Consider the following 16012-nt stretch of genomic DNA (forward strand, 5'->3'; position numbering starts at 1 on the left):
CTCCAGTGCCCTGGTAGGAAGCCAAACATGCAAAGACCTTGAGTTATTTTCTGAAAGGCACAGGGTCAGGTCTACAGGGAGAGTCTTTTTCATGCTTACAGTCGGCCAACAAACTCAATAACCCACTGATATGAGGGATTCAAGTCTGTTCCACCCAGTCCTAAATTTAGCCCTCAACTTTATAGCATCTGTAAATCAGAAGCATGTTTACACATTCAAATTGTAAATGTTTTTATAATCTAGCAACAGCGTCTTCAGTAGCTTTTTACTTAAATATATATTTAAGTAATATTATGCAATATTTATTAATTACCTGCTGGTTATAGTTATGTATAATAAGATGGTCAATACTTCTCGTATTGGCAACTGTATCAACTACATCAACTATGGCAACTATATCAATAGCTATGTCAATAAGTGCAATATTCCATTTGTCACTTATCTGTATATAAACGAAGTGTTACTCATCTGTATTTATTCATATTCTTATTCATCTGTACATATATTGAGGTGTTCACAGTGTACATATTACCATTATTATTATTATTATTTACTACTATTATTCTTATTTTTCTATTCCTATTATATATATATATATATATATATATATATATATATATATATATATGTGTGTGTGTGTGTGTGTGTGTGTGTGTGTGTGTGTGTGTGTGTGTGTGTGTGTATGTATATATTCTATTCCTATTTAATGTGTTTTCTTTCTTATCTGTTTTTTGTGTAATTGAGCTGCTGTAAAAAGGGAATTTCCTCAGTGTGGGATCAATAAAGTCGATCTTTTCTTATCTTACTTAAAATTAATTTTTTTCATATTTCTGGGTGAAGTCCCTTGTAAAAATTTATACTTTTTTAATATTCTGAACTTTACATTACAGTGCCCTCCACTAATATTGGCACTCTTGAACAAAGAAGGCTGTGAAACATTGTCTTTATTGTTTAAAATTTTGATCTTTTGTTCCAAAAATATATTTGAAGTATATTCCCATTGATAATTTACATTTTTGTATTACACCTGGGTGACTGGGAACAGGAAATTGTTCAACCAAGACTTCCTGTTTCACAGGGGTATAAATATGAGATATACATATGTACACTATGTACTTAATTAAAATATGTTACGATATATTAATCTCAGATGCTAAAGACAAATACATTAATGTGGAATATACTTTTAGTTGAAGTTTAGTTTAAGTTTACACTTGTTTAATACTTTGAAATTTTAAATTTATTTCTTGTATACTTTTGCAGGATATCTTTAAAATGTTTAAAATTTTAAATTTGTGTTTATTTCAGTAATTTTGTAAATCAGTTTGTTACTTTATTTGATTACCTGGAGTGATTTTATTTCAACTTCTGTACAGCACATTAGTCAACACTCCTTGGTTTTAAATGTGATTTACAAATAAACTTGACTTTAAAACACGTCATTTCATGCAATTTACTTGTTAGATACTTAGATACATTTCTTGTATGTTTATGCAAACGTATCAAGAACTATTTCTAAAGTAATGCATTTAAGCACACTTTTAAATTAACTTTTAAAGTCATTGAAAAACCAGTATTATTCTTTCAATAAAACATAATCGCTTCATGGTATATTAGCATGCTGATTGAGTATTTGAGCAGATGTCTGACCACTGAGTCTATTAATATTCACTCTCCATTCGGAAAGAACGAGAATATAAGAAAAGAAAAATATGGGAAGCAGAATGGAGTTAAGGACCTTCTGATTTCAGGCAAGAAGTATGTTGGGGTGTACGTGTGTCCTGAGATTTGCAGAGGCTTTGATGGTGTGTGTGTGTGTGTGTGTGTGTGTGTGTGTGCATGTCAGATATGGACCGTTAATAGTGATCAAGTCAGGAAAGAGAGAGGGAGGAAGAAAGAGAAGGGGGCAGGACTGCGTGGGTGTGGGCGGCATTTTAAAAGAGGCAGTGGAGCATGTGAAGAAAATTTAAATGGGGAATTTCAGTGGAGTGCAGCAGGCCAATGGAGCAAGCTAGAGCTCGACAGGAGGAGCCGAGCAATTTGCTAATGAGGCATCCTCAGGATATGAGCTGGAAACCCGTGGGAGAGTTGCAGGAAAAATATGGCATGTCCAAGTGTGTTTCCATTAGGCCACATGACACCTGAGTCATACTCCATACTCATGGATGAAGTAGTTTATTAATGAAATGATTTGAGGTGACTCTCATTTCCTTTACATGCTATGTACATTTTTGTCAAAGAAAAATGTTGAGTAATTGTATTGTATTGTGAGTAACCTGTATGCCATACAGTGGCCTTGGATTCAAAGGAAGTATAATTACGACTGCAAATGACCATTTCCTGGAGGCCTCATGAGGAAGGCGAAGGGGAGGGGTCTGGAAAAGCAGAGAGAGGAAAAAAATAAAAGAGAGATGTTAGAGATATGGAGGAGTTTGTCCTTGGAGGAATGAATGCCTCCTTCCTCTGTCGATGATGTCACTTCAGAAGCCAATGAAAACTCTAAAAGGCCACTTCAGACACACTGTGGACATTATGTCATTTAGGAATAATGACTCACAGTTTCTATTGTTTCTCTAAAATGGTCGACACTCAGAAAAAAAAACATGAAAGAAACTTAAGAACCACTGATTGAGATGGCTACTGTGCAGACAATTTAACCCTAAAAAGCAAACCGAATGTGTCTTTGTATCTCCAGGTGTGGAGTACTGTTTTAGACATTCAGCTATCTAATAACAATAAAAGCTCAAAGCTCAAGGTCCATTTGAGCTGAGATGTAACCAAACAAGGGCAAGATGGAGAAAGGGGAAACAATCAGGGGATGTGAGTCTAGTCATTGGGCCCTGTGGATTTGTGCTTTTTCTTCCTGACTCTATTTTGCTTCTACAATGCTTGGCATTAAATAGTGTTCCCTTTTAAACATAATATTCACTAATGACTAACGATCCAATGTGGAAAATGTGAGAGATGCCACCAGGGCTGGCTGGTATAAATGTGCTGAAACCTCCCATGTGTTTCAAAGATAAAACGACATCAATATAAGGTTTCATTTCAGATTGCTTGCTATTAAATGTTTTTAAGGCAACTTACTTTGGACATTTGCGAAACCAAGTGCAACAGTACCACCAACGGAAAAACGGATGATAAGAAAAACACACAGAATGGTCTGAAGAAACGAGAAGCAAAGCTGATTTCTTTATAGTCCAGACTGTAAATTGAGTGACATGTCTCCTAGATTTAATCTCCATTTGAGCGGATATTTTTCACGCACATCCGTAACACTTTATCAGCGGTGTTTGAGAAGGTGCATGTAAAATACAGTCACAGATTTACATGAACGTGAACGCGGTGGATTATTTACGTCATTTGCATCAGATTGACTAAGCACACATTGTCTACCAAAAGTACAAATTAAACAAAAAGGTTCAAAGTCTTTGAAGCGCTTCCATTGTTACTACTGTTGCTAGCGCTATGTAGGAAATGACTTCAGCTCTTAGACAACCTCCAGAGAACCTCTATTTAAGGAGTAACCATTAACTGACATGTACTTTACAAGTATATGGTTAATTCTGGACTCAGATTAAAACTAAACCATACCTCACTGTAAAGGGCTATGAATTAATTTATACCATAGCACTGTTGAATTCTTGATTTCAAGAATTCAGAAGGCATTATTAATTTTCTATAAGAGCAGCTCTGACAGTAGTACAGCTACAAATCACAGGTTTCAGTGAGGAGATGCTTATTTAACATTTTTGGAAGGAGTCTCCAGTGTCAGCACTGTAACTTTGTGTTTTCTGGGAAAGTCTTTGTAACTTTGTGTTTTCTTGGAAACATGGGAAAGTCTTCAAGACAGAGATCACATTTTGGGATTTTTCTGTAACATGACAAGCTGTGTTATTTTTGTATTTATTTATTTTTGCTTACTAACTTCAAGAGAGAGATAGAAAAGAGAAGATGGTAAGGGAACTTCTGGAACTGGGAAATAACCTGTGTATGGAACTTTCCATAACATGTAACTGTAACTATAAATGGATTAAATAAATAAACAGTTCTTTAATAGTTATTCACTAAATAAACAATTGAGGAATAAATCTTTTCAGGATGTGCTGTTATAGGAAAATAATCTACTTCATGGTGGTAATTCAGCTTCATCACATCACTCTGTCATTTAATATTTTCCTAAAACAGTATGAGAGAGTGTTTTGTTCCTTACATAATTTCCAGAAAACAAAATGGTAACCAAATAACAACTGATTTACAAGAAAATGTGTTGCTCTGGTGGTGCAGAGGATGAGTGGGAAGGATGGGAGTGCAAAAGGTGAGAGAAAGAAAGAGAGAGAGAGAGAGAGAGAGAGAGAGAGAGAGAGAGAGAGAGAGAAAGAAAGGGGAAACCCTGGAACAGAGCAGGCTTAGTGTTCATGGCCAGCATGGGATCCCCATCCAGTGACTGCCAGGCTTTTGCTGGGAAAGACAGCCATGTGAAAGAATGCAAAAGGAAGGAAAAACCTCAAGCTGTGTGAAATCCCCAGTTAAAAGAATGTGTTAATGACCCAAGGGGCTGAAGGCCAGATTAAAAAACGGATAGTATGACGTCTGTGTGTGTGCATTTTGTATGTGTGTGTACTTGTGAATGTGTTCATCCTGATATATGGTAATGTTCTGTATTCTGTGTGGTTTTCTAGCACAGAATTTGGCCAATGCCCAATTATTGAGCAAGAGACAACGTTTCTCACACACTTCTGTGAATTAAGCAGTGTATTTGCAGACTGCAACTATACTTGCATGATAAGAATCCCATTCTAATTCATACAGCATGTTGAGGATTTTTTATTAATTGGTAGAGTGGACACTGATTATTGTTATTTATATAGATTTGTATTCATTTGCCAAATGATTTCATCCGAAAGCAGCATATGATCAAGTATTCTCCAATACATCAACCCAATACAAGCTGGTTGTTAGTTGTTACAACATGGTTCCTTCCAAGTTTTGATGGTAGTAGAAACACTTGTATTGGGCAGCAATCTGATACTGTGCAATTTGACTCATACTCATAAAAAATTATCTGATACTAAAATCCCATGTACCATTTAATACTATGTGACATAAGCCTAGTGTACACTGTCACGGTGAAGACACATGATGCGAATTGGCAGCAATCTTCAAATGGTTTGCATTAATAGTGACATATTTCACTATTAATGCAAACATACAGCATGTTCCTACAATACAAGTACTCTTTAAATAACGTCTTAAATATAAAACTCAGTGAGAGTAGTTTGTCACTCGGAGCAAGCTAGCAGAGAAGAAAACATCCACAGACAATGTTAGGAGAGTAAAAGTAACAGGTTCTACCCAGTATATTGCTCTTGTCCGTCAGCCAATATGTAAAATAAAACGACAATAAAACATACTTTACTTACAGGTGTACAGAAGCACTTTTCTGAAGTTGAACAAAACCCACTCTCCAATGTAACCCTACTCAATCTGAGGTAACTAATGTAGCTAGTGCACTTTAACTAATGCACTTCATTTAAAATCAACTCGCTAACATTATAAAGAACAAGCCTAGTAGTCTATGTGCTTCTTTGCACTTTTCAAGGCCACTATTTAAACATAAACAGAGCTAAATAAAATGTTCCATGACATCTATCATTGATTAATACTAAGGAGGATATTCATTTTGGTGCTTGTATTGAAACAATAAACTAAGATGTAGGACTACTGGTCAGAAGATTGTGAGTTAAAATCCCAGCACAGCCAAGCTGCCACTGCTGGGCCCTTGAGCAAGGCCCTTAACCTTCAACTACTCAAATATATAAATGAGATTAATGTAAGCTGCTCTTGATAAAGATCTGCCAAATGGCATAAATATAAATGTAAATGTAAAATGTAGTGAGAAGAGAAGAGGGCCAAGCATAGATCCTTGAGGTACACCTGGCATTGCCTGATGTGACTTGAACTCCTTGTCTCTTTACAGCATCCAGTAGGATCTTCTCGACATGTAGAACAAGTTTCTGTAATGCTGAGGTTGGACCATCAAGAGAATCTAAACAAAAGCTGCAGATAAATCTGTCAGTATAAAACTAAGGACTTAGTTAAGGCACCAATACAGTGTCCTCTCTTGAGGCCAGACTGATGGGATCCAGCATGCCATTTCAGATTGATATGAGATTGGTGGACATTAGGTCACTGGTCAACTTTGCTGACTGTAGTCACTCAATAATTATGATGCATTATCAAGCACTTACAAGAAGATATTGATCTAAGATGTCTTCACAGATGATTTAAACCTGTCTTAATGCTTCAAAGCTTTTATATTAATACAGAACCTGTTCCTATTTTTGTTTCTTTGGTTTAGAATGCCTATCATGACTTGGTTAAATATAACACTGTTCATTTTTAGCAATTTTCCATTTAATGTATAAATCAGACTGAAAATTCTATAAAGTTCAAAGGTCTTTGATGATTGAGATTACTGGCTGTCACATTGTAGGCTAAATATCATAATAGTGGCCGCATTTTTCAGGGAATCTTGAATGTTTGGAGCACAAAGCTCCCATGTCTCATTCTTATCAATCATGTCAGAGAGGTTGTTGTCTGCTAGGATAATTACACACAGTTTTTAGGCCCTGACAGTCACAGTCACTATGTATAAAACAAACACAAGAAGAAGGCTAATCTGTAGAAATTTGTGAATCCCTGGTGCATAGTTTTATACTACAATAATAAAATCACACAAAAGAAGACAGAAACTCATCATGCCTGAGATATTGTTAAAATCCTTAAGTGTATGTATTCAGACTCACACTGTATCAAAATGCATCATATGTAGCTCCTCCATTTCTGTAAGTTTTCTGTAAGGACATGTTTAGTTAACATTTATGGAAGGAGTTTCCAGTGTCACTGCTTTGTAACAATCAGTGATAAAACTGTAACTGCAAGTTTTCTGACATGGGAAGGTTTTTGGTATAGAGGAATTTATGCTTTCTAATTTCAAGTAACATGACAAGCTGTATTTGATACATTTCAAAATAGAAAAGAGAAAGACTGGTGAGGGAACGACTGGTTACAGCTGCTATAACAGAAGTGATAAAAGGAACTCATTTGTTCGGTGTTCAACAAAATTTAATGTAATTATAAGCAGAAAAAAAGTATGATGTCTATCCATCCATTTTCTGTACTGCTTATCCTACACAGGGTCGCAGGGAGCCTGGAGCCTATCCCAGGAGACTTAGGAAATGAAGCAGGGGACAAACTGGATGGGGCGCCAACCCATTGCAGGGTACAATTGCACACTCACTCACACACTACTGACAATTTGGAAATGCCAATCAGCGCATGTCTGGACTGGGGGAGGAAACCCCTGAAGTACGGGTACACAAGGCGGAGATGGGAATAGAACTCCCAATCTTGGAGTTGCGAGGCAAATGTGCTAACCACTAACCAGAGTGCCCCCAAAAGCATGTCATTCATCAGTTAAAAAAAAAAAAAAAAATATATATATATATTATATATATATATATATATATATATATATATATATATATATATATATATATATATATATATATATATAGATAGAGAGAGAGAGAGAGAGAGAGAGAGAGAGAGAGAGAGGCAAATTGCTGTGGTTTAATGAGAGGATTAAACACTATAAAACACATCAGGATCAAGGATCGATTGTGATAAAATGGGCCCCTGGGCACAGATGCACAAAAGTTATCACACTCCGTAGTCAGAGCACGACAATAGACAACACAGATTTTAAAATGTAAAATAACACACAGGATTTGATTATATACTAATGAAATGTGTTATTCTGCATGAACCAAAATAGAAGTTTAAGGAAAGGCAACAAAGTCTGTACCCACAGTTCCCTCAGTTAGTTATATAAACTTAACATGCACTCTTGTGGCATGCCATCACTCTTGATTTCTATTATATTTTTAATAATAACTCTATAAACATAACTCTAACTTTTTTTTTTTTAAAGGAAAATAAATACAATAAAAAAAAAAAACTAAAAAACAAAACTTTGCTTATTTTTTGAAAGAACAGACATAGACACAAGGAAAAATATTTAGTGTCTCAGCTGTTTCATCTCTCTACAGGCTTGGACAGTAGTGCAGACAGATTAGCCCTAACGGAAGCAATCAAGTGATGTTCAGGGCTATTCTTTCTGTCTGTGGGATACCTTTTGTCTGTGTGCACAGTTCATGCCATGGTAATCTCATGGGAGCTGAAGTAGTTATCAGCTGTGTCTGTGTATAAAAAGAGGGGGCATTTATTTATCAGATGAGTGGACTCCAAATCAGCAGACCCCACCATACAGTAACCCAGCCATGACTCTAAAATAATCTCAAATGAAATCATTTTTCTTCATCGTATTGTATAAACTTTACTAAGGTCAGAGCAGATCCCCATAACTGATATGTCAAACACTCTCAGGCCACATTCTTATCTGCTGTGAGGGTCTGGACTCCAGAGAGATGTTATCCGAATGCACAGAGGCGCCCTGATGTTCATGGGAAAGCTTTTATCGTCTTTAAACAGGCATTAAACATCATTTTTATAGGCAGGGAAAGTTACTCAGCCTAACACGCGGTTATCATATAATCACGGATCGGCTGTGTCTGTGAAATATGTATTTGAAATATAACTGTCATAATTTTATGGTCTGAGAAAAAAATAGTACATAATGATGCTAATGGGCTTCTGGTGGATTTTAAAGCAAGGAGAAAATGGAATTGTGTCCACTGTTTACGACTTTTTATCAACAATTTTTTAGAAAACATGCACTTAAACATGTATTTAATTTTAATAAGGCTTCCAAGTGAGCCAACAGAGAAATGGTTTCTATTCTGTCAGGTCCTATTGCCCTTTTGTCAGGAGATCACAAGTTCAAAACCTAATGATGCCACAGACAGCTGGGTGAGGTGAGAGCGATGGCGTTACTTTCTTCTGTCAATCAGAGCGAATTAGCCAATCATTGGCGTTTGTGAGCATCTGTGTGACATGGCAAAATGAAGCATGTGGTAGCCTTCACCCTTCCCAGTTGGTAGCTGTTGTGTGACATGGTAAAGCTAACTAGACAAGTCTATGGGAAATGACACATTGAAAGAAAATGGGGAAAAGTTTGAAAAAATATTTCACATGATTAATTTTAATGCCCTTTATTATGAATTATAATTGTTTGCTAGTCAAAGCTGCTATGCTCTTGTAACTATGTCAAATGTACATGACAAATATAACAGCAGATTGTTAATATTTGCAGTTCAAAAAGACAATATAATTGAGTAAGGCTTTACAATTTAGCACATAGCACCAGTGTGGTTTCGGAAAGAGCCCTAATTCACCAATATTTTTTTTCTTTTTCTTTTTTTTCTTTCAGATTTGAAGATTAAGCCACAATCCTGTTGAATTCTCCAAAATCATTGGTCAGAAGGTGATGATTAATTTTCTATAACAGCAACTCTGGTAGTATCACAGGTTTATATTAAAGTGCTCATTCTAATACACTGTTGTTTCTATAGTAACAGCTTCACTAGATGTGTATGGCGGACGCTCGACTTGAACAGATTTTTTAAAAAAAACAACAACAAAAAAACGTGTCACTACAGATATGGTATAGTTTTCGGTAAGGAGACATTTCTTTTGCATTCATGGAAGGAGTCTGTACACTCCGCGCTTTGTAATAATACATTTTTTTTGTTTCTTTTGTTTATCGTTTCTTAGGCAACAGTGTCTCAGTAACAAGCTGCATTTTTTTTTGTATTCTAAACTTCACAAACAAGTGAGAGAATGATTGTTTATACAGTAGCTGTTTATATGTGGGAACAGGAACTAAATCATTTAGTAGACGTTCCAGAAAATTAAATGTAACTATAAATGTATAAAAACTATGATGTTTTGTGCTTAGCAATTACAATCATTGGGAAATTACTGTGGAATAAGAAGAATAAAACACTTTGATACATGTTGTTATTGGAAAATAACCATTTTTGGGTAACTCTGCTTCATCACCGTTAATTATGTTACTGTAATATCACCCCATGCAGTGTTTTATTCCTTACTTTATTGTATTATGTTTTAAAATATAATTTTTGCATAGAATTAATATTAGAATTGTGATGCAGCTTATTGTAAAAACAAACACAGAGGACACAAGAGAACCTTTATAATGGTAGGATGGTATCATCATCATGCTCTTGGGCAAGAGGTTCAAATTGATGGATGGCTGAGAAAAACATGCACACGCACACACACACACACACACACACACACACACACACACATAGCGATGTATATTACAAAGTTTATCTATTGTTACCAGCTGGACCCGACTTTCCTGGCCTTACATTAGTTCCACATTTGGCCCTCAGAGATGGAGGTTATTGTTTATGTTGTGCTGTATATCTCTACTCATGTATAAATGTACATTCCCTTGTTTTTGACACTGCATTGTGAGGGATGGATCATGACAAAAAATTGTTAGAATGGCAAATATAGTGCTCCAACAGGAAAACCTCCATGTTAAATGGGATGCCAAGTTCCAGTATGCTTGAACTTTTCTACATTGTCCCCAGCACAGATTGTTTCAACGCAGGAAATTCCGAAGTAATAACAAACTTTTCTTCCTCTGCCCTCATCTGTGGGCACAAACAAACAAACAACAAATAGGACGAGCGTAAACACAAGGTCAGGCAGAGCAACTTCTTAATGACGTTGTGTTTGAGTATAAAAACACAGCGATGCCTTGAGGCTTAATGAAGCACCTTGTCCTAACTGGTTGTTTATCTGACTGATCATTCAAAACCTGATGATCAGATCTGGTGCATGTAGAGTTGAGTTCTTATCTTCTGGGAAGGTCTGGACTTTAGAGACATGCTATAAGAGGCACCCTGAGGACGCTGGTTAGCTGTTATCATTATTAACCCCTGCAGAGCCACAATGGCTGCTTTTTCACCGAGGGGCCTAAACCCAGTATTCCAGTATAGTGTCTGTGCCACTAACGTCACACCACAACCATGCAAGCTTCATCCGACATTTAGAATAGTGCATTTTTCAATACAGAACTATAAAACATAGCAAAGTTTTAAATAGAAAAGTTTTTATGTTTATTTTTAAATGCAAAAAAGGTTGTCCATTTCCTGTCTTATATGTGTTAACTCCCCGATCATTTTCATATCATTTGTATGCCTTTTTGCATGCCTTTACTGTTTTTTTAAAAAAACATTCTAGCAACTTCAAATCATTGTTGAATATTTAAATCAGTCAATACACTTCAGTGCAAAAATTTGTACAACCTTAAATGTTGAGTGAAATAAGAATGCATACATTAAATACAATAATTAATTAAATATAATCAATATTCAATAATGAAACCAACAAGACCTTTAATAATAATAATAATAATAATAATAATAATAATAATAATAATAATAAGAGGAAGAAGAAGAAGAAGAAGAAGCTTAATTTAGATAGTGCTTTTCCTAAACTCCTTAATTATCACAAATTAAAATTGTATTTGTAAATATGATATAACATTGACTTTTATTCAGCTTGCTGTTTAGAGTTTTTCATGGTTCCTGCTGCTTGAAACAACTTGTATACACAAGTATACACTGTAATATCTTTTTATCCCCCTCTCCAGCTCTATGAAGGTCAATATTTTCTCAATATTTCTTAATATGTGTTTCAGGAAACAATTCACTTGTGTAGATTAATATGTTGTAAGCTAATTGTACAGAATAATGTGTAATGGACGCAAGTTCACATTTTCTGATTTTGTATCAAAATGAATATGTCTGCTAAACAAAATAGTTAGACAATACTCTACTAGTTTCCACTATAAATACCATTACAAACCATCAGCTAACCAGTAAAAGCATTACCATTATTGGGCTTTAATGATATCCACTAGACATCACATGTCACCAGTAGAAGGCAGCATATTAGAGACCCATAGGAACCATTACAGTTTCCATTAAAACTAATATAACTCCCATTATAACCATTAAAACCATTACAAATTATATGAGGGTTTTTATTGTTTTTTCCAACAGGGATGTTGTCAACTAGAAAACTAAATCAGGAAGCTGAGGTTAGAACACTAATCAAAATTAGTCTGCCTCATTGCAGACACAAACTTGAGCAATGTGGCAGTCTGGCTTATTTAAAATGAGTAATATGATTACAAACAGGTGAATGTCATTAATAATCAGGTGACTTTTAGCAAGGATAGGCGCTTGACTGGAAATCATGTGATGAGGTCGAGGGCTGAGGATCATGGTTGTGGCATCATGAGGACATGACAAAGTAATATTGTAACCCAATATTTTTGTGTTTACCTTACATTTTGACTTGAATAAGGTAATTTGCCTTTTGTTTGTTTTTTTTTACATTTATTTTCCTGCTTAATCATGTGGCTTAAATTTATTTATTTACATATTTGTTACTCCAAATGTTTTTCCATTTATGAGTTCATGAGTTCATTATGTCCTTTTCTTATCAGTACTAGTGAATGTAGTGAAAGACAAAGTTTAGTCTGTCTTTGTACTTTTGATATTTTAACACCAAAATAATTAATCAGTTATGTATATCACTGACAAAAAGATGAAAACTGATACAAAACATATACAAAGCAAAAAATGCAATCTCATCATATCAAACTTACCATATCAAGATTTACCCAAACAAGAAATGGATAGTGTTTGTGTATAAAAACACAGCGATGCCTTGAGGTTTAATGAAGCACCTTGTCCTAACTGGTTGTTTATCTAACTGATAGATAAAACCTCCATTTTTATAGACCATAGATAAAAAAAAAATCCTCTGAGAAATCCTCTCACTTAAGCATTAGATATCTGGCAAGATTTAGCAGTAAATAATAACAACTATGAAAAAAGTCATTTCAGAAACCCTGTCAGATTGACTATCTGGTTAGCATCAGCAGTAAATAATATCTATGATTTAAAAACAAAACAAAAAAACAGAAGCCCTGTCAGAAAACCTGTGAGGTTAGCTCATGTTAGCTATCTGGCTGTTTTAGCTGTAAATAATTAGCTCTATGATAAAAAATAATAATAATAATAATAAAATATTTGCAGAATTCCTCTCAGGTGAGTTCATGTTAGCAATGTGGATGGCCTTAGCAATACTGTAGATAACATCTAAGATATTTCAGGTTGAAATCCTGTCAGTTTAGCAGCACCACCTGGATTTCTTCATCTTGGCCAGGACTCCTGTGAAAGAGACTTTTAATCTCAGGGAGGCTATCCTGGTTAAATAAAGGTTAAATAAAAATAAATAATTACATCTATGATAAAAAAATCCTCTCACAGTTAATCTCAGGTAACCTCATGTTAGCTATGTGTCTGTCTTTAGTGATAAATATTATATATAATAAGCAATTCTGTCAGAACTCCTGACAGATTTAGCACTCAATAATAACATCTATGATCTTTTTTTGTTACAAGTCTTGTCCAGCTAGCTCATGTTAAATGTTTTGTTGCTAGCTTTAGCAGTAAATGCTAATAAATGTGATAATTCTGTCAGAAATCCTGCCAGGTTAGACAAAGTTAAATATCTGGCTAGATTTAGCATGAAAACCCCCCCAAAACATTTATACATAAGTGCTCCCACCACATTAGCAAGAGCAAGAACAGTTCATAAACTAATCCAAGTCCCTGATAATATCAGCTGTATTTCACAGTATTTCCTTTGCACTGCACTGTTGATAATTTTATTGAGTCAAAGCAGTAGGATGTAAGCTAATGAAGATGTACAATGGGAAGGAAATGAACATAAAACAAGACCCGCATTTCACTAGTATGATGAAAACTGATCCATATACCAAATAGTAAAGCAAGCAATGAATGTTTTCGACAAATTTACACCAACAGGAAATCCATGTTGACAATTTGAGTTTGTCAGTTTGCCTGATATCTCTATTTTCACAGGGACAACTACATCTCCGAGAGCAGTGATGATTGCTAAACAAGCCAAAAAGGAAGTATGATAAGATTATAGAGATACTGACTTGTTTAAATGACAGGAAGATAATTTTTACCACTGAAGGATTTTCAGTAAAACTTCTAAAGACTCGCACTGAATCCAGTTAAACAGTCGCACCTGGAACAATGCGGTCCTGCTGCAGTGTTAATCATAGTTGCTTGTACAGTTTAAAATTTACGGAAAAGTCACTGTGTAGTAAAAATTGAGAGTAGATGCTTTTTGACTGTTTAATGATTACAATGGCTAACCTGAAGACATGAGCTAGTCCTTTCTTAATAATCGCTCACTTTGAGTGTGTACACCATGTGTGTGCATAAATACACATGAATTAATTATTAGCCTCTCTTCAGTAAAACATTTGAGTCGAACAAAAGTGGTCTACATGGCCTGTCAATGGCAACCCAGCCATCCATGTTTTATTTAAAGGGCTGCTATTTGAGTTATAATGTTTTTACTGAGTTACCTTAGAGATGATGTGGGAATTTCCATTTCCTTGCTTATTTGACCAAACTCTGGCTGTATTTTCAGAAAAGTAACCGCACCACCTGGATTTCTGTTCCATTTCCATACCAGATCTTCAGTATAAACACACATTTAGACTGGCCTTGTGTTTGCTCAGCTGTGGTTATGGCACTGCAGAATAAATGGTGGATATAAAGGATTTATAATAATTGAAGATGGAGTTGAGGAAGAAGGATAAGCGGTATAGAAGATGGATGGATGGGAGTTGAGGAAACAGAAAATCTCAATAATAAATATCAATCATTTAAGGTCCTCATGAACATGCATTTTAAACAATTAAAAATTTATACATAAACTATGAATATATCTGTACCATTACCCGTATTTAATTCAATTCGGTTTTATTTGTATAGTGTTTCTAACAATGGACATTGTCACAAAGCAGCTTTACAGAAATATATCAATTCTGGATATAAATTTCAAAGTTATAAATGTATCCCTAATGAGCCAGCCAGAGGGGACGGTGGCAAGGAAAAACTCTCTAAGATAATATGATGAAGAAACCATTTGAGAAACCAGACTCAAATGTCAACCTATCCTCATCTTGGTGACACCGGATAGTGTGATTGTATTCACTTAAAGACACACCTTAAGAGTAGTTTTATAATTGCACTCAATCACATCCTGTCAAGCGAGTGGATGTCAGACAGGCGGATAGCTTTAGCAGAGAAAATTATGTGCAGGTCAGAAATTCAGAAAATCAGGAAGTTGTGTAGCTGGTTAGCTTCACAATAACCAGTAAAGGTTAAGAACATTTCAAATCCTTTCAAAAATCCTGTCAGATTTTCTCATGTTAACTATCTTGCTAACTGTAGCAGTAAATAATGACATCCGTGACACAATTTATGTCAGAAATCCTTTCAGATCATCTGATGTTAGACATGTTAGCCATCTTGCTAACAGTAAATAACATCTGTGGGGGGAAAAGATTATATCAGATATACTGTCAGGTTAGCTCATGTTAGCTATTTGGCTATCTTTAGCAGTAAATAATAAAATATGTGATTTAAAAAATCGTCAGAGGAGTTAACCATTTAAAAATCACATACAAGAGTTCAGGAGTATTTTAAAAATGGGTTTAAACAATTTATTAAAATGAAACACTTTTCCCAAAGACACATAACAGTTTGTAAAAAAACAAACAAACTTGCACACAAGTATATTTTTATGCAACAACTTACACAAATGTTGTGGAGAACAGAGAGAGGGGCGTAATGAGGGTGGCAGGGGGAAATGAGAAATGAGAGAAAAATGGAGAGAGAAAATGGAGAGAGAAAAAGAAGAGAGAAAAAGGAGAGAGAGGCCCTACACCTCTTTTGTCAGTAACACAGAGTGATCTCCAATTACTCCACAAAAGGAGCTCATTCAAGAAGCATGGGCTCAAACACTGGGCTTTTGCATGTGTAATGAGCGCTAGGCTGCATGCTAAAAGGAGTGCTCTGCACAGAGAAATACCTCTGGTTAAATTCAC

At 35.2% G+C, this 16012-nt stretch overlaps 1 long non-coding RNA gene across 2 annotated transcripts; it reads left to right on the top strand.

The window, feature by feature from the left end:
- Positions 1 to 12246: 12246 nt before the first annotated feature.
- On the top strand, positions 12247 to 14831 carry LOC124628560 (uncharacterized). 2 transcript variants are annotated; one of them, XR_006983141.2, is made up of 3 exons: positions 12247 to 12321; positions 13965 to 14017; positions 14548 to 14831. It is a non-coding gene; the product is annotated as an uncharacterized LOC124628560 (long non-coding RNA). The 2 variants fall into 2 exon arrangements; XR_006983140.2 differs by having other exon boundaries at positions 12273 to 12375.
- The last annotated feature ends 1181 nt before the right edge of the window (positions 14832 to 16012 follow it).

The sequence above is a fragment of the Ictalurus punctatus genome, chromosome 10 (genome assembly GCF_001660625.3).
Source record: "Ictalurus punctatus breed USDA103 chromosome 10, Coco_2.0, whole genome shotgun sequence".
In the NCBI taxonomy this organism is placed as follows: domain Eukaryota; kingdom Metazoa; phylum Chordata; class Actinopteri; order Siluriformes; family Ictaluridae; genus Ictalurus; species Ictalurus punctatus.